This window comes from Erithacus rubecula (assembly GCF_903797595.1).
Source record: "Erithacus rubecula genome assembly, chromosome: 2".
NCBI classification, from domain to species: domain Eukaryota; kingdom Metazoa; phylum Chordata; class Aves; order Passeriformes; family Muscicapidae; genus Erithacus; species Erithacus rubecula.
In genome coordinates, this window is record NC_136685.1 from 24,437,147 (window position 1) to 24,454,680 (window position 17,534).

Here is a 17,534-nt window from a genome sequence, read left to right on the forward strand (position 1 = left end):
GAAATAATAAAGTTCAGTGTCTGGAGATTTGCTAAAAGTTGTCAAAAAAGGCATTCACTCTCATAAAGTTATTTAAATAATTAATAGGGTCCCGTTTTTTAAAATTAAACAGTTGTCTCTCATAATTACCTCAAACAGTCAACTACCCCTTCCTTTTACATCTTGATTTTAACTTTTAATTATCTGTGTTTTTTAAACTACCTGTGTTTTGAAGTCAGAGGATGAAAATATTCAGTGGTACAATGCAGCTGATGATGCACAATAATGGTGATATTATGGGATTTGTCTTCACCTGTTTCATTAACACTATTACATAAATGGACTTGTTTAAATCACAACCTTTGAAGTTTCTTGAAAAATAAAACCAACTGATTACACTGCAGTATTCTGTAACTTGATCTAAAGATGATTTTGCTGACCACACAAAATGGTAAGTAAAAGACTGAGAAGGAGCCTGAAACCTTTTGCTAGACAACAAAAAAATGCTAAAAAATAATTCTGCCCTGGCTTTTGAACTTATAGTGCTTCTTTTGTGGTAATATAATATTCCATTAAGAGCAGATAGAGAAGTGGAATCTTTGCATGTTGCTGAAACAACAGCTTTTATCAAAATGCAGTCTGAACTAGTGAAATATTTGCAATACAGAAGAATTTCATGATACAAAAAAAAAAAAAAAAAAAAAAGACTTTAAATGAGAGGGTTTTTACTGCTGGGCAGTGAAATGCTATTAACAAAGTTTTTACTAACTAAACAAATTCTTCTTATTTTATTGCAGATTATACATAATTCTAGAGCATAGTCTAAGACTTGTAGGAAGATAAACTCAGTAATACCTGCAAAAAGAAGAGAACAGAGAAAGTTTGAAGATACAGGAATGAAACTGGAATGCTTCTTCTTCTATTATATACTCCTGAAGGTCAGTATGGGAGAAAAGTATCCTACAGTTTTCAGTTAAGCACCTGTTTTCCCTCTCCCTTCCATAACAGCTTGGCAATTTAATTTGTCATAGCAGGGCTCTAGAAGTGATCCTTAAAAATGCAGCAGGCTAGTTTGCTATACTGAGCTTGTTTCAGCATTAATAAAAAAAATTCAATCGTGTTAAGTGCCAAGAAGGGTGAATTTTAGTTCAGTAGATAATTTAAGGCTCACTGAGGAGCAGTTTGAAGATACGCATCTTTTGGTTATGCAAGAGTTTATGTGTGCTGGTTGGACAAAATAAAATCAAGGAAGTTAGCAATGGCACTAAATGTCTTAATTCTTGTGGCAGGACTAATTCTGTTTGCTAAGTTATATTACTGCCCAACAGAAAGAAAAATACCTGTCAATCACTAGGGATAAAGCTGGATGCTGAAAGAATAATTTCTGGATAGAGGGAAATGACGAGTAAAGAAATAGAGATAAATGCTGACTAAATCAACTAATATGAACGGGCAACTTGGAACTGTCCTAGAGTATTGGTGTGGCATGGCCTGGTTTCTGGTAGCAGTGGAAGAAAATCTCAGTGATGAACTCACCAAAAACCCTGTACCCTGTCTTCCTGCACTGTCAATGGGAAGCAGGGAAGGGATGGGGGATGGAAGTGTTTCACAGGCTTTTTTTACTTATTATCCTCTCTGATTTTGTTAATAATAAATTTCTCTTTGTAACTAAAGTCGAGCCTATTTTGCCCTTGAAATATTTCTCCTGGTCCTTATCTCACTCATGAAGCTTTCATTAACTTTCTTTATTTTCCCTCCTTTGCCCAGCTGAGGCAGGGGAGGGTGAGTCAGTGACCTTGTGGGTGCTTGGCCTTGGGACAGTGTCAAACCACAACACATAGTTTTTAGTGTTAGTTTCCAACAACTTGAAAAAATAGGTTTTCAGTGATTTGAACTAATTATTTTTTAATGGTGAGATTGAAATTGCTATGATTGTTCAACCCTATACCATTAGCTTAATGAAATGTACTTTTTATATTTCTTATTTCATAGAAAATGAAATACTTAAATGAAATGTATTTGAGAACTTCTATACTTTTGTACTTTTATATCCATTGAAGAAACTCATCCTTGTACTTGCATCTGATGTACAAATAAAAGCACAAACACTGGTATTTATATTGATGAGGATTTATGCATTTAGCAATGAAAATAGAAACTCTTTGCATGGGCTGAAAACTTATGACTACTCAAACTTAAATTAACAACACCAGTATTTTTTTTTCTACATATAGAATTTGGCTTTGTGGAGCAATAGAAAGTCTTATATCATATATATTTTTTGGGAAAAAATTCGTTCTATTAAATTTCAATTAGTTCAATTAATTTTCAATTAAAATTAGTTCAAAAATACTTAAAGATTTATCAGCTCTTTTACAAAAAAAAAACAAACCCAAAAAACACACAAACAAAAAACTCCAAACTAACAAAAAAATTTCAAACAAAAACAAAAACATAAAAACCCAAGTTCTCAAAACTATTTATTTCAAAACGAATGAGAAATTCTTATGAACTCAGGTGCTCTTCTGTACATTCTTTTCCTATGGAGTTGAAAAAATAACTTCTGCATAGATAGAATAGAATAGAATAGAACAGAATTCAACAATTCTTCTGTTTAGAAAGTTAATAATGCCTGTCTTCTACCTTTGATAATACAGTGATCTGGATGTGAATTAACCCTGCTTTAACTTGCTGTGCCAAAACGTATATACTCTTGTTCCCAGCATATACACTTCTATTTGTTCATCTACAAATGCTCTTTAGTCATCTAATAATCTTATTCGGTTTTTTCAATTCTTATTGAAGTTTTGTTACTTGGTTTTAGAAGTTTTAATGGAAATATCCTTAGCACCTGGAAAAATTCTTGGTCATCAGGAATTCAGAGGGACTGGAGGTGGATCTTTAAAAGCATAGACAGCCATCTGAAACATAATCCTGTAACTATACTATAGATTTCTGATTCTTTTCAGTCTCTTGTGGGCACCACTAGCTTGTAAACAGTTCATAATCTCATTATAAAACAGGGTTAGCAAGAGATCAGGAAGATCTGACAGTTAAATCAGAATTCCCATTCACATGCTGATGCACATGCATTGCTTTGCAGAGGAGGTTTCTTTGGTGCTGCAAAGCAAGTTCTCTGGCTGCCTTCTAGGACACTTCCCCTTGTTGAGTATGCAAGCAACATTTTCCTGTTCGTCAGAAGAATGAAGCAAACCCGATTAGATTTGTTCTCAGTCTGGGAGCAGGAAATTAACTTTGAAAATGATTTAAATGTCTTGCCTGGGGAGGGCCTTTTGCCACTTTGAGTTCAATAGTTCAATTTGACAGAGCTCTCTGCCAGATTTCTAATGTATAATAGGTAAGTGTAAGGGATGAAAATGAAGTGGTGCTTTTGGATTTATATTAGCTGAACTTTTATATTTAGTTTGCTGTGTGCTTTTGTTCTGCTATTGTCAGAAAAAACTGTTTTGAAGGACAATTCTGGTATAGAGACTTATGGCTACATTAGTGTGCAGTGAAACATATTTGAAGAGGGACACGTGATTGAAGACCTGATGCTTCACTGGTACTTCGGGGCTTTTTACTTTTGACAAGCTTTATTCTTATTGTATGGACTGGATGCTTTCCCCCCTGTTTCTGCATTTCCATCATAGGCAGCATTCAGAACTGCTTCATTCATGTTCAAGCACACAAATCTTTTGTTTAACTCAATTCTCTCTATTGCTATGCAACATGCCAGTTGGGATTAATAAGCAGTACCAAAGAAAAAGAAGTATAATCATAGAATTGTAGAATAGTTTGGGTTAGAAGGACCTTTAGGGGTCATCTAGTCCCACATTTATGTACATTCAGGTTCTTCAGCTAGTCATGAATCTGATCTAGTCTTACAGTGGGAAGTACTCCACTCCCTCAGTTCCCATCCTGCCATCCATTTTCTCAAGAGGTGTGGAAAGAGGTTGCTATTGAAGATTGAGGCAAAAAAGCTTACCTCAGCCTTCTTGTTTGCAGTTTGTCAGTCTTGCTGATCTCTGATGGGCTATACTTACTTTGACCTTCATTTTCACTCTATGTACCTACACCATACCTATAGAAGCCCTTCTTGTTACTCTTTGCATCCCTTGCCAAGTTCAGCTCTGTCCACAATTTGATCTTCCTGACCTCATCCCTACATAATCAGGCAGCATTCCTATACTATTGCCAGAATAATTATCCTTGCTTTTACTGTCTGTGTATTTCCTTCTTGCCCTTTGATTTGACCAGCAAGTCTCAAATTAGCAAATCAGTCTCTTGCCTTTCTTGTCTGATTTCTTATAGCTGAGAATCCAGCTTTTGCACTTTATGTAAAGTATCATTGAAGATCTACCAGCTCTGTTCTGCACCCTTATCCTTAAGACAGTTTCTCATCAATGCCTGTTCACTAGCTCCTTAAACATCTGGAAGTTTGCTTCCCTAAAATTCAGGGTCATGCTTTGCTCTTCACATGGCCTGTATCCCTCAGGATTGTGAACACCACTGCATGATCACTGTGGCCCAAGCTGCCTCCAGTCTTGTGAGTGAGCCCCAGTTAGCTCACTTCCATTTGTGACCATCAGTCCTGTATTGCATCCCTGCTGGCAGGGCTGTCTATTACCTGACTTAAGAAGTTATGCTCCATGCTTTCCAGGAGTCTCCTGGATTGCCTACAGCTTGTTGTGCAACTTTCCCAGCAGATGTTGGGGTGGTTAAAGCCTCCCAGGAGGAGAAGAGCCTGTGAGCATGATGCCTCCTATAACTGCAGCAAGAAGGCTTTGTCAGTAGGGTCCCTTGACAGAGATCAACCACAAGATTCCCTTTATTACTCCTGTTTCAAATTCTTACCTACAAGCTTTCAGCCTGCTCAGAGCTATTCCTCAGGGACAGCTTTTCACAGCGTATCTATTTCTTGATGTAGAGGGCAAACTTTCCACCCTTCTTTCCTCACCTGTGTCTTCTGAACAGTCTGTAGCTATCAATACCCTTTCTCTTGGTCTTAAAAATTAAGAGCCATGCACGATTAAGGAACACAGGGTTTTTACCTTGGTGTTTTAATGAGGATCCTTATGGTGCACCACTTTGCCAAGGTGGGATGTGCCAAAATGAGCACAAACAATAGATCAAGTATACAATTTATAGACTTTATAAATTAGCATATCTAGCAAAGATGCTCGAATGAACAGTGTGATATCCTCCGACCTCCCAGGAATTCCACCCTGGATGAGCCAAATCTTTAGTTTACAGGATGTACTTGAGAGTGGGCCTTGGTCTCCCAAGATAGTGTAGGGCTCTCCAGCCTCCAGCTGCAAGGCCTTTAGGATGTTTGTTCTCCGGGCCTAACAACATGCTATGCTAAGTTATCAGTCTTAAGGAATTACAAGTATACAAGCTAAGAGTGCTGAGGATATGGAAAAGGTACATAAAAGGTATATAAAAGAAAAGGCAAAAAATCATCTTTGCATAATTTCAGTAGTGGAAACTAGGTTGTAGGTAGCATAAGAGCAGGTAATGTGTTGTGGGACCTATGAAATCAGATAAAACTAGGTTTTTTAATGGCAATTGTCCTGATAGCTTAGGTCAAGTTAAGCTTGCATCCTCTTTACCTTCTGACATAGTGCTGTGATCCTCTGAAAGAAAAGCTGGGAGTGATAATATTTGGTGTCATTATATTTGGAATAATTTAGGCTGTAAAAGACCTTTAAGATCATTGTGTCCAGGCATCTGCCTCCTTAGATGTCCTGAAACTCCTTGCAGTTTCAAAGAAAGAATAATTCTACTTGTGGGATTTTTGTCAGTTTTGTTGGGTTTTGGTTCGGGTTTTTTGCTTGGTTGGTGATTTAAAATTTTATTTTTTTTTTCTTTTTTAAACAAATTTAAGTATTTCTTCTAGAATATGAAGATATGAGAATTTAAGGAATTGACTAAGAAATTCATCCTGAAGTGAAGGAAATGGGTCCTCCACTCCAGTGAGGAATGAGAGGTAAGAAGCACCGCTCCTTAGCATTCCTACTTTTGATGAGGATAGTGTCATAGTTTTTTGGAGCTTCCACTTTTTTCATGTCTAATTCTCTGGGTATAGTGTGGAGGATTGCATCTAAAAATAAGTAGAATTTCACCAGTATCTGAGGCTGAAGTCTTCCATTGCAATAATCAAGTTCCATCATGAATGGGTCAGATAATCCAGAATGCATCAGATAATTCCTTCATTCTCTGACAACTTGAATCGTCATTGCCTTCAGTATTTATCATTTGCTTAATTCCATAGTTCGTTAGAGAAATGCAGCCTCTGAGATATGTTCTCAGTTAGATCAAAATTAAATGGAAAGTGTATAGACCAAATTTATGGTCAGCATTCTGCACCAGTTATTTGTCTCAAATGCCAATGACTTATAAATAAATTAATCTGAGTCTGTAAAGGTTTAAGTAGCAGAAATACCAGATGCAGCTATAGTATGAAAGGTGAGATGGCAAGTTTAACAGCAACAATAAGAAGCCAAATTCTGTTATGGTAAAGCACTGTGAAGTTCAAAGAGGACAGACAAACACAGCACTTTCCACTAACAGCAGAAATGAGAGATGTTGAACCAAATCCTTCTACATGGTGACAGTCCTGACGTGGCAGCAGTATGAGAGCTGTATGGTTAGTAACATAACTCAATTTTGAAATGAGGTTTAAAAGTGGAATGATCACTATAAGATCCAGCTATTCCTGCTAATGAATTGTTGTAATACTTTGTCCATCAAAAAAGGAGCTTAGTTTGTATTCCTTTCCAGGGGGCGGGCCCTATGTCATGATAATTTCAGTGCGTGATTTACATTAGAAAAGGCTCTAAAACAGGAAAACAACATAGATAGCAGTGGATATCTAATATAACCAGATAGGTTCATCACCCTCCACCTAGCTTGCCATGTCCCCACTTGCCAGTTTCTGAGCTAGCATTCTGACAAGGAAGAGGAGGTACTGTGCATGAGCTTGCTGAGATGCAGAACCAGTATTTGAAAGGGGCAGGGAATGCTTTATCTGAACTTAATCTCTTTAAGCCCACAAACAGTCCAAGTTCTTTTTCTTCAAATGCTAAATGCTAGAAATAACTATTTATTAGTAATAAGAGGTAATTTCTTGTTTTATTAATTTATCTCTTGTCCCTTCAATGAAGTAGATTTTCTGTGGATTGTTCTGGCTTTGTACAACAGATTAATTTTAATGTGTTTATGCTTCACTTTGCAGATATAAAATAAAATAGTTTGTGTGATAGACAAACCACAACACTTCATATTTTCCAATTTGTTCAATGCTTCTGATTACAACAGAAGCACTTCACAGAATTTCTGCATCATGCAGAAACAAAGTAATTTTTACCATTAATAGAGACTGTAAATTACACTTTCATATTAAAAAATTTAACAACCAAGCAAAACGTAGGAGGAGGAAAGGTTTGAAGGAACAAAGCATATAAATTGTGATGTTTCCTTTTTTGAAGAAACCTGGAGAATAATAAAATTTCCATGTTCCCATCAAAAAGGAGGACAGATTTTTTATCCCCTCATATATGTATGGGAGTATACTGCACTATACTATCACATGGTCAGAAGATTTTCTTTATGCTTGGAGAATAAAATTGCCCAAGCAAGCTTTTGTTCTAAAGGTGGAACTTTTACACATACAGACTGAAAGGAGGGGGACATAAGTCAAGTAAGGGAATAAACTAATTATGGCTGACTGGATCTTGAATATTTATAATGCAGCCAGTAGCAGCTCCCTTTGGGCCCCTTGTTTACCAAGTCTGTTGAATTTATATGCCCTGACAGGACACATAGTTCTGAAAAGAGCTATGTGCATAACATCAGATATGGCTAGAATACTTACAGGCTGTAAGGCTTCATTCATTGCAGTTGTGTCTTTCTTAAAAAAATACAAATTTGGAGTACCTTTAGTGCTGAAAGTGTTTACAATGGATATCTAAAAAGTAAAATGTAGGAAGCTGAAAAATGGGACCTGATATTTTGAGAGAAAGGTTGACCTTTGCTCCTCTGATTATGCCAGGTTTTTGCCTCAAAACCATTTCACTAAGCAAGGCACTAATCCCAACAGCCTGTCAAACCCCACATAACATTTCTGTCACTTTTCCTCATCGCTGGAACATGATGCAGAAAATATCATTTTGTCTTTGAGGGCCAGTACAAAAGTAGGGCTTGCATCAATGGCAGAATTGATGGCAGAAACAGACTGAAATGCGACTCTGCCTTGGTGTGGGATCAAGCATCACACACCTTCAGACAGGATTTATGAATGCTTGCCCATCCAGTTGGCAAGTGAAATCTGTTTTTCCCACTACCCTTCCATCTATACAGTAAATTGCCAAATTTTTACTAGACAGTAAATTGCCAAATCTTCCCGTGTGGCCTTTTAAAATAGGGAAGATCAAGCAGGGAAAAAAAACTGCTTAAAAATAACTTTTGAGAAAGAATACCTTTGAAAAAATGCAGTTGCACAACAGATTCAATTGATATGAGATTGTGCTGTCAAAAAGCTTTTTCACACAGAGCTTCTTGAAATACAGCTGAACACTGAGACAAGTGGAAGTCATAGACATCTGAAGTGGGAGCAGAATAATTTGTTAAAAAAATCATGGACAACCAGTGCTGATCCAAAAGTCTGGGGTGAGGTTTGCATTTTGGAGGTTTTGGCTCATGACATATCCCATGCCTCATCTTCATGGTGGCTCATGAGGATGTCTTCACTGCAAGCCATTTGACTGACAGCTGTGAGGAGGTGCATGGCATTCCAGCCCACGCTGCACATGGAGTGAGTTAAAGAGAAAGGAAGATGAGTTTCCTCTTTCTTCTCTTTTCTCTCCTCCTCAATCTGGCCCAGTGGATGAGTTGTCCTTGCAAAGGTGCATGATCTGCTCTAGGTCTGCAGGGTGAGCTTGTGGTGGGCAGATACAGCAACTGCTAGCAGGCATCAGTGGAGGCAAACAGCATCTCTGAGGGCAGAGTAGGAGTGGAGAGGGGCTCTGGGGAGAAATCAGCTGGCTGGTGGGTTTTGGGGTGGCTTAATATGTGTCACTGCTGGTCAGATGCTACAGCACCATAGCTGTGTAGGCAACAGAACCAGGGACAGACTGCACACAACACAGGTTTTTAATTTAGCTTAACAACCACACTCAAAGGATACTGTACTGTATTTATACGTATGCCCTTGGAAATGTGATTTTTTTTCCCAAACAGCCTTCAGAAAGAGTGTTCTTTCATTAAAGATTTTTTATTTTTCTGGCAATTACCAAAAGTCCTTCAACAGAAACAAACAGCACTCTGTCCTTCATGGGTTCAAATGGGGGTGAACTCACGAGATTTTAAACTGACTTTATTTTAATAAGGACAAAGCTGTAAAATCTGACAAAAAATATGGCTTATGCTTCCAGCATTGTAAAAGTAGCCTACAAGTTCCTATTCTTGGAAGAAAGTTTGTGAAATTTATTCACAAAGCAGGAAATATTTTACCACCCCACTCTGTTAAAAATTCTGCCCATTCCTTCCTGGTTTATCAATGAACTGGACTACCTGATAGCCTAAGGCTCAGGTCCACTAGCACATTAAAATTTCCTATTAATGATGGAGGGAGAAACGAGTCAAGAAAAGATGATGGACCTTGCTAAAATTAGTCCTCAAGAGAGAAGAGTGGCTGCCCAGCACAGGTATGTTGTGCTAAACTTTTGGTGTTGTATATTTCCCTCATGCTTTATTAATGTCATATATCACATTTAAAATCTGCCAAGCATACAATATGAAATAGTTTACATCCAATATAAGATCAGACCAACAGATTTAGAGAAGCATGCTGGATGAGGAAATGACACTGGGTGTCTCTGTGTTAGCTTTGTGGAGTGAAGCAGTTCTTATGAGGGGGCATGGAATCCCATAGCAATCCAGCGCCAGTTTTTTCTCCCCCAATTATATTTTCCTACATAGATACATAGATAATTTCCTACACAGAGAACAGTGTGCTGTAATCCAGTTCAGGTATAAGGTATTGTAGGTGGTAGCCATCCTGTGGTTTCAATTCAGACACCTATGTGGGCAGGACTTTTATCTCCTTAAGCACCAGTTCTGGCTGATGGTTGGTAGTAGAGAGGCAGCACACTGACTTTCAGTGTTTGCAGAAAGCCCAATTATTTTATGGAAATGAAATATAGTCCATGGTTTTACTCAAGAAGTGTTGGACATTTCCATTTTTTTAGAAGGGAAAGCTTTTATTGTTTGTTTATACCGGTTGGTTTGTCAGCCTTGGTCTCCAAAATTTTCTCTCTGCCACCAGTGCATAAAAATCACAAAATTATTTATTTACTCACACAATTAATTTCAAATGCTGTTACATTTTGTCTACTGGTTTTATAATAATAAATCTGTTATTCTACTCAAGATTATCCCTTGCCCAAAAGAACAGTGACATTACATTTCACTGGCTATTCCAGCAGAAAACATCAGGCAGAGCATGTGGAATTGTTATGCTTTCTGAAATATGTTACCCATAGCTGCATTCTGCATTTCATTCTCCACACTACACAGGCAAGCTCTAGTATGCTTTTCAGAGAAAATAAAGCAGACAATTGCTTGCTTCTGAACTACAAAGTATGAATGCAGTGCTTATTTTCACTCTCATTTTGCATCCCAGGAGCAAAAGAAAACTCTTCAATTCATTGCTGAAGTTTGCTAGATGTTTGTTTACTTTGACCAGATGAAAGGATGGCATTTCAAAAGTGTGTACCCATACATTCCAATTTTGTAGAATTTCTGATGCTGGAAGACTCTGTGTTGGCTTTGGGGATAAAGTAAATCATACACTTTCAGCTTGGCTGTTTATCATTCATGCACTATCCCATTGTTAGAATTCCCTGAACCAACTAAGTGTCTATAACTGCTTATTTAAGACTGATTTTCAGAATCCTCAGTATAGCATAGGAATATATTATGGCTGTGACTACTCTATTACATTAGTTCCTGAATCTTATTATGGGTGAATGCTTTAAATGTTTTTTTTCTTTCATCTTCAGATGTGTCAGCAGTAATTTCCAGTTTATTTTCTACGAGGTATTAGACAACCTACTGAGATAAGACACAGTGAAGTTAATTCTCATTCTAAATGCAATCTATTTTAATTTCAGTGTTTTCATATGGAGAGAAAGTAGAAGTATAGCAATACTAGACACTTCTAAAATGCAAAACTTCATGTAAAATTTTTAAAGTGCATCCTTACATTTAGACACAAAATATCTAAGAAATTAAATCCCCTAAGTACATAAAAAAGGGCAAAATCAATTGTGTAATGAGTGTAAGAAACTGTGGCAATATTTCAAGGTCAAGTGTGTTGCACTTTGTAAATCTAGCATACCTCTTAAAAGTTGCACTTTCACTTTGCCTATTTTCCTCAATCTATGTTTATTGTGTCAAACAGTTCATGAATACTCAAGAAAATTGAGTTTGAGAATTATGAGGAAAGTTATAGGAAGATGGTACCTTTTCCCTGCTATGGCATAGCTGTACACTTATCAAATCATAGAACATAGAATGGTTTGTGTTGGAAGATACCTTAAAAATAATCAAATTCCAGCCTCCATGCCTTGGGCAGGGACACCTTCACCTAGACCACCGTGCTCAGAGCACCATCCAACCTGGCCTTGAACACTTCCAGGGATGGAGTATCCATATCTTCTCTGAACAACCTGTTCTTGTGTCTTACTACACTCACAACACAGAATTTCTTCTCTATATTGTTATGGATCAAGCTGGAGCTTTAGACAAGCCCTATCTAAAGCTAAGATTTTTGGCAGCAGCTTAAATCTAGGTGTCCCATACCTAAAATCATTCCAGCTCAGCAAGCTCTAAGCGTGGCAAATCAGGTCTAGTATAAAATGAGTTATTTATTGAATAGACAGGAGATATCAGAAAAAAGGCTTTAAACACAGTTACTTACTCTACAGTATAAAACACAAGAACTACTAGTAGATTACATAAAGCAGTGCATTATCAAGGTGCCTGTATTATAGCTAGGAAGGAAACAGTGTAGATTAGGAGTCAACACACATTACCACCAAAATGACTACAGTGTACACAGTGTCCTTTAACTTAACCCTCGAGGGAGTAACCCAAAATTGGTGTCCCAGGAGACCCCACACATTTCTAGGGAATGTGCAGAAGATTTCTGCTTCGTGAAAGTTTGGTGTAGCTTTTCTAGTTTGTAGAAGGAAGTGCAGTGTTGTGTTCGTCAGAAATTCCAGCTTATCCTTCCAGATTTGCTTCCAGAGCAAGATGTTTACTGTCAACGGAAAACATCAATTCCATGGTGCTGAAATAGCTCACAACACAAACTGTCTTGATTGAGTTATTTCAGCAAGGCTTTTGTGAGGCTCATGTGAGAGTAAGATGCCCTGAGTTATTTCATTAGCTAACAAGCAAGAGAAGCCTTCCTGGGGCATCGGGGGGGAGGTGGGGTGGGGGAAGATGCCTGGTTACATATATATAATCTAAACCTACTTTCTTTCAGTTTAAAGCCACCCTCCCTTGTTCTGTCACTAATGCTCTTGTAAAAATTTCCCTTTCCAGCCTTCTTGATAGCCTCTTTAAAATACTGGAACCTTCTATGTCTGCTGGATTCTTCTCTGTGCCAAGCTGAACAGTCCCAGCTCTCTCATCCTGTCTTCACTGGAGAGATACTCCAGCCCTCTGATCATCTCTGTGGCTTCCTCTGGACCTGTTCCAATAGATCTGTGTCTTTCTTGTGCTGAGGACCCCAGAACTGGACACAGCACTCCTGGTGGGTCTCATGGGGGCAGAGTAGAGGGGTAAAATCCTGTGACTCCTCTTTTGATGCAGTCCAGGATGCTTTTGGCATTCTGGGCTGTGAGTGCACATTGCTGGCTCATGTTTCTCTTCATGTGCACCAACACCTCCAGGTTCTTCTCCTCAAGGACACTCTCAACCCATTCTCCAGCCAGCCTATTTGTGCTTGGCCTTTCCCCACATCCATGCAAGACCTTGCACCTGGCCTTGCTGAACTTCATGAGGTTCTCACAGCCCCACCTCTCAAGCCTGTCCAGGACTCTCTGGATGTTTTCCCTTCCCTCCAGCCTGTCAGCCCCATCACACAGCTTGAGGCTGTCACTGAACTGCTGAGGGTGCACTTGATCCCACTGTTCATGTCACTGACAAAGGTGCCAAACAGCATCAGTACCAACCTCTGAGGGGTGCCAGCCATCACTGCTCTCCACCTGGACATTGAGTCATTGACTGCAACACCTTGACTGCAACCATCCAGCCAATTCTTTGTCCATCTGTTAAATCCATGTCTCTCCAGTTAGAGACAAAGATGTTTAAATGCTTGGCATAAATTTAGATGAGCTTTAATTAAAAATAAAATATGCCTCATCTCCACTTTTTATAGTTTAAAATCCAAGCTCCTCATAGGTGCATGCTTGTTCACAAGACAATTTTTCCTTAATCCACTTGTTTTCAGTTGGGGAAATACCATAACATGTACTTGTTAAGGCACAAGAGGAAAATTACTTATCATACAGGAGCTGCAGCCAGTAAATAACTTCATTCTCTCCTATATGTTCCATTATCTGTTCAGACTTGGGGTTAGGTTGGTTGCCATGTCTTACATATCCCCTCCTCATCTGTTTGCTGAGGATCCAAACCAACAGACTGAATTGATTTTTGTTTTGTTATTTAAACATTGTTAAGGCACACTCTATTTACTTCTCATTTGGTTGCATGCTACTGCATACTTGGAAGAGTCAAATCTTATGTAAAATCATTAGGAAATCAGAGAATGTCACAAAAAAAATTATCTTTCTGTTTCAATAGGAATGATGTGCTGTACTGTTCTAGTGAAAATTCCTGAAGCATGAACTTGTTGTTCAGATGGAATTTTCTCAAAATCTATGCTTTGGCAGAAGAAGTTATAAATGAGATGTGATTTTTCTGTCTGAAATATTTTAAAGATTTTTTTATGGTCTCTGACACCTGTACACCTCCTGTCTTGATAACTGAAGTACAGTCAACTAGTAATTAATGAGAATGTTACATAACCATCTGACAATATTTCTAGGTTTTGTGTCTATACACAATAGATCAAGAGTATCTACAAAAACCAGTATGGAGGGAAGAAGAGCAGAAGATTCACAGGTTCAAATTAGCTGAGTAGAGGGTGTGAGTGAGCCATAAGACAGACCTCAATGAATTCAGTCCAAAGGTGAAGCTCTGTTAGTGGCTGGTAGCTGAAGCACAAGAACAATATCTAAATGATGGCAGACAGAGAAGGATTTTTCTCTTAGTTGCTTCTGGCAAAACCAAGTGTCACTATCTCACTAAAGGAGTGCATTATGGTTGTTGGGTAAAGAGGTTTTGTGATAGTCACAGGGAATTCTGTTCTCAGCACCAGAGCTGTGGGTGATGCTTCAGCATCACAGTGAGTTCAACATTTACCCAGACCTGCAGCCTTCATTCCTATTTCTATCTGTGAGTAGTGGCCAGAATCAAATAGATTTATTTGACTGATACCAAAGATGAGAGAAGCTTTTTAGGCTAGTACTGCAATAGCCAAAGAAATTCTATGTGCAGCTCTCTTCCTCGTTCTTCAGAACTTAACTGAATTAGAGATCTTTGAGGAGATATTTTAAGGGTTTTGTACAGTGTGTACTGTTGGCATAGAAGTGGCTTTAATGCAGAGAAAAGCTTTAAAGATTTTTCTGATTTTTAAAGTAAAACAGAATCCAGCAGCTCTTTGTGAGGATAATTACATGGAAAGGGTTTGTCTGAAGTGTTTTTCAGAGAGAGAGAATACTCCCCAGATAACACTTTATGGTCTGCAGTTTTTAGAACTTTTAGCTTCTCTGAGTGAGCTGCTTTAATCAAAAATAGGATTATGTAAACCCAGTGCTTGAGAGATCCCATTTTTAATACATAGAAAGAAATTATTCTGTTTAATGTTTAAGATCACCAAAAAATATGAGCATTCCTTTTCTTAAGATAATAAAAGTAAATTTGGAGAGATTTTACTTAGTATTGTTACAAAGTTTTGATGATCCATGGAACATTAAAGGAGCAAAGAAACAACTGAAACCACTGATAACATCATTAGACATTTATTTGACTTGGGATAAGAAGAGATGAAGTAAAATTAGGTCTTTCTTTTAATAATACCCAAGTAACAATGCTCAGGACATAACTGAGCTACACTAGAAAAGAGAATGCCTGCTGGAGCACATGAATACAAGAGTCCAAAAATTCCTCAAAAGAAGAAAAAAAAGTTTTACTATTAAAGGCAAAAGTATTTATGCAATATTCTCAAGAAAATTTGAACATTATTGCTTTTTACATAGTGAAAATCTGAATGAATGTTACAAACAAAAATTGTGGCCGTGGTGTTTCATAAATGAAAGAAAAAAAATTAATCATTTTTATTTCTTGTGAGAAAACATCAGCCCTAAACATGTGCTGTTAGCAACTCATTTCAGCTCTGATCTGCTACAGTTAAAGCTTCTGCAGGTCTGCTTGTGCATCCTAATGGCTGAGAAATTGAGATTTAATGAAATATTGGTGTATATGAATGAAAAAATTCAGGCAGTTTTGGGAGAGGTAGATGCAATGTAATTAATTTTTTCTTCTTGTGATGTATTAAAAAGCCATCTACACCACCATAAGATTGTCTGCTTGATATTCTGGACATTCAAATGATGAAGAGATTCAGTTGCAAGAAGTTTTGTGCTTAAAAGCAAATTATTTCTTAAGATCAAAATGATATAGTATCAGTCTCCACCCTTCTGTTGATCATGAATATGGCTTGCTAGAGCTCCTTGATTAATAGCTACTATAGTTCCAGATGTAATTTCAAAATACTGCTTTGGTCATTCTAAATGATGAAAATAATCGGAATGTTGTGGAAGTGCTGACTGATAATTCAGACTAGATTGGCCTTTTGTGTTGGTATCACTGATCAGGGTAGAATTTTTACTGGTAGCTGTTAGGAAAGCTCTCTTATTTAATACAATATTTTTACAGAAAAAAAAAAGTGTGTTGAAGCTAATAACTTCAGTCTCCTTAATGTGAGGCAGACTTGGTAGCAGTTGGGGCATGAAGGCAAGGGGAAAGTAACCAGAAAGTATCTGAGTAGTATCTGCATCATACTGATGCTGACAGTACCCATCTCCTTCCTCCTCACACCACTACAGACCATTGCTGGGTAACCTAGGGCAGTTATTTCCAGGCTGGGCCACAAGGACCTGCCATTGGGAAACATTAGAAGGATCCAGTTACGTGATGGGCTTTCAAGAGTTGGAGTCACCTGAACTGACATTAGTCCATTGTATTATACCATTGTGCTAAACTCCCAAGAGGAACAGTAAGTAGTTAATTTGTTTTCAAGTATGATATTTTAAAAGATGGCATTTGTAAACAAGTATGATATCATTTAATTATACAGCCATTACATCTCCTAAAATGGCAGGCTTTGCAGCTAAATCAGACTGAATTTAGAATCTTGTGCTCAAGCATCAGGAACAATGTCCTTATTTCAGATCTTGTGATATTTGGAGTTCAGGAAAGACAAACTGAAAATACTAAGTCATGTGTATACTGATTTTGCTAGCACCCTGTACAGACTACAGTGTTGGAATTTCAGAATTTAGGGGGTCCAAATTTTTAATTTAAAAATAGAGAGTAATTGAGTATTAAAAAGTGAGTGTTTTTTTACTGGGCAGCTTAATACTTCTTAAGACACAAAGAATAAAAGAGCATAAAAATCTAATGTGAAAAAGCTTCTTAAAGACCTGAACCTTCCGATTTTGAAAGGAAATCTTATGGCATTGTTAATGTTGACTAGAATATGTATAATATGTAAATACTCAGTAAGAAATATGAAATAATATAAAAATCTTGTAAGGAGACTGAACTCTAATTGCAGTCTTCCCTTATCTCCTGTTTTTTTGCCATTTACAGACATGGCTGTGTTGGGTTCACTTCTATGAGTCTGGGTGGCCTAGATTACAATATAAGGATGTGCCCAAAGGGATGTATTCTATCACCATCTGCAGCAACCAGGTGGGGCAGTGATTCTTATCTCTGTGGGAGAGATCCTCTGCTAATGGGCCATCTGTTAAAAACCAAATGGGGCAATGTTCTTTATCTTTCCAATGACCCACCCTTCCTCCAGGAAAATATCTTCTGTTAATGGGCCATTCAGTCCCACTGCATGACTGATAAAATCACATCATCCCATTGTGAGATGCTCCACCCAGAGGGAGGAGCCAAATATTTCCTACCTAGATAAAAACTGAGATTTGGAACACCAAATCAGCCTTACCCACTGGTTCCCAGAGGACAAGAGCTACCAGGATTGCTGCCAGGATTTCTACAGGATCACTGCTTTGAGACCACTTCATCTGGACTGCTATCACCACATTAACTAGCAGGGTGTCAGGTTGTATTCTGACTCTGTCAGTGTTGTTGTTTTTTGTTTTTTTTTTTAATTTTTATTCTTTTGT

General features: G+C 37.8%; 1 long non-coding RNA gene across 1 annotated transcript; it reads left to right on the forward strand.

Annotated features, from left to right (window-relative positions):
- Positions 1–780: 780 nt before the first annotated feature.
- Positions 781–12,808, forward strand: LOC306798694. The gene is made up of 3 exons (XR_013773442.1): positions 781–917; positions 5,882–5,971; positions 12,595–12,808. It is a non-coding gene; the product is annotated as an uncharacterized lncRNA (long non-coding RNA).
- The last annotated feature ends 4,726 nt before the right edge of the window (positions 12,809–17,534 follow it).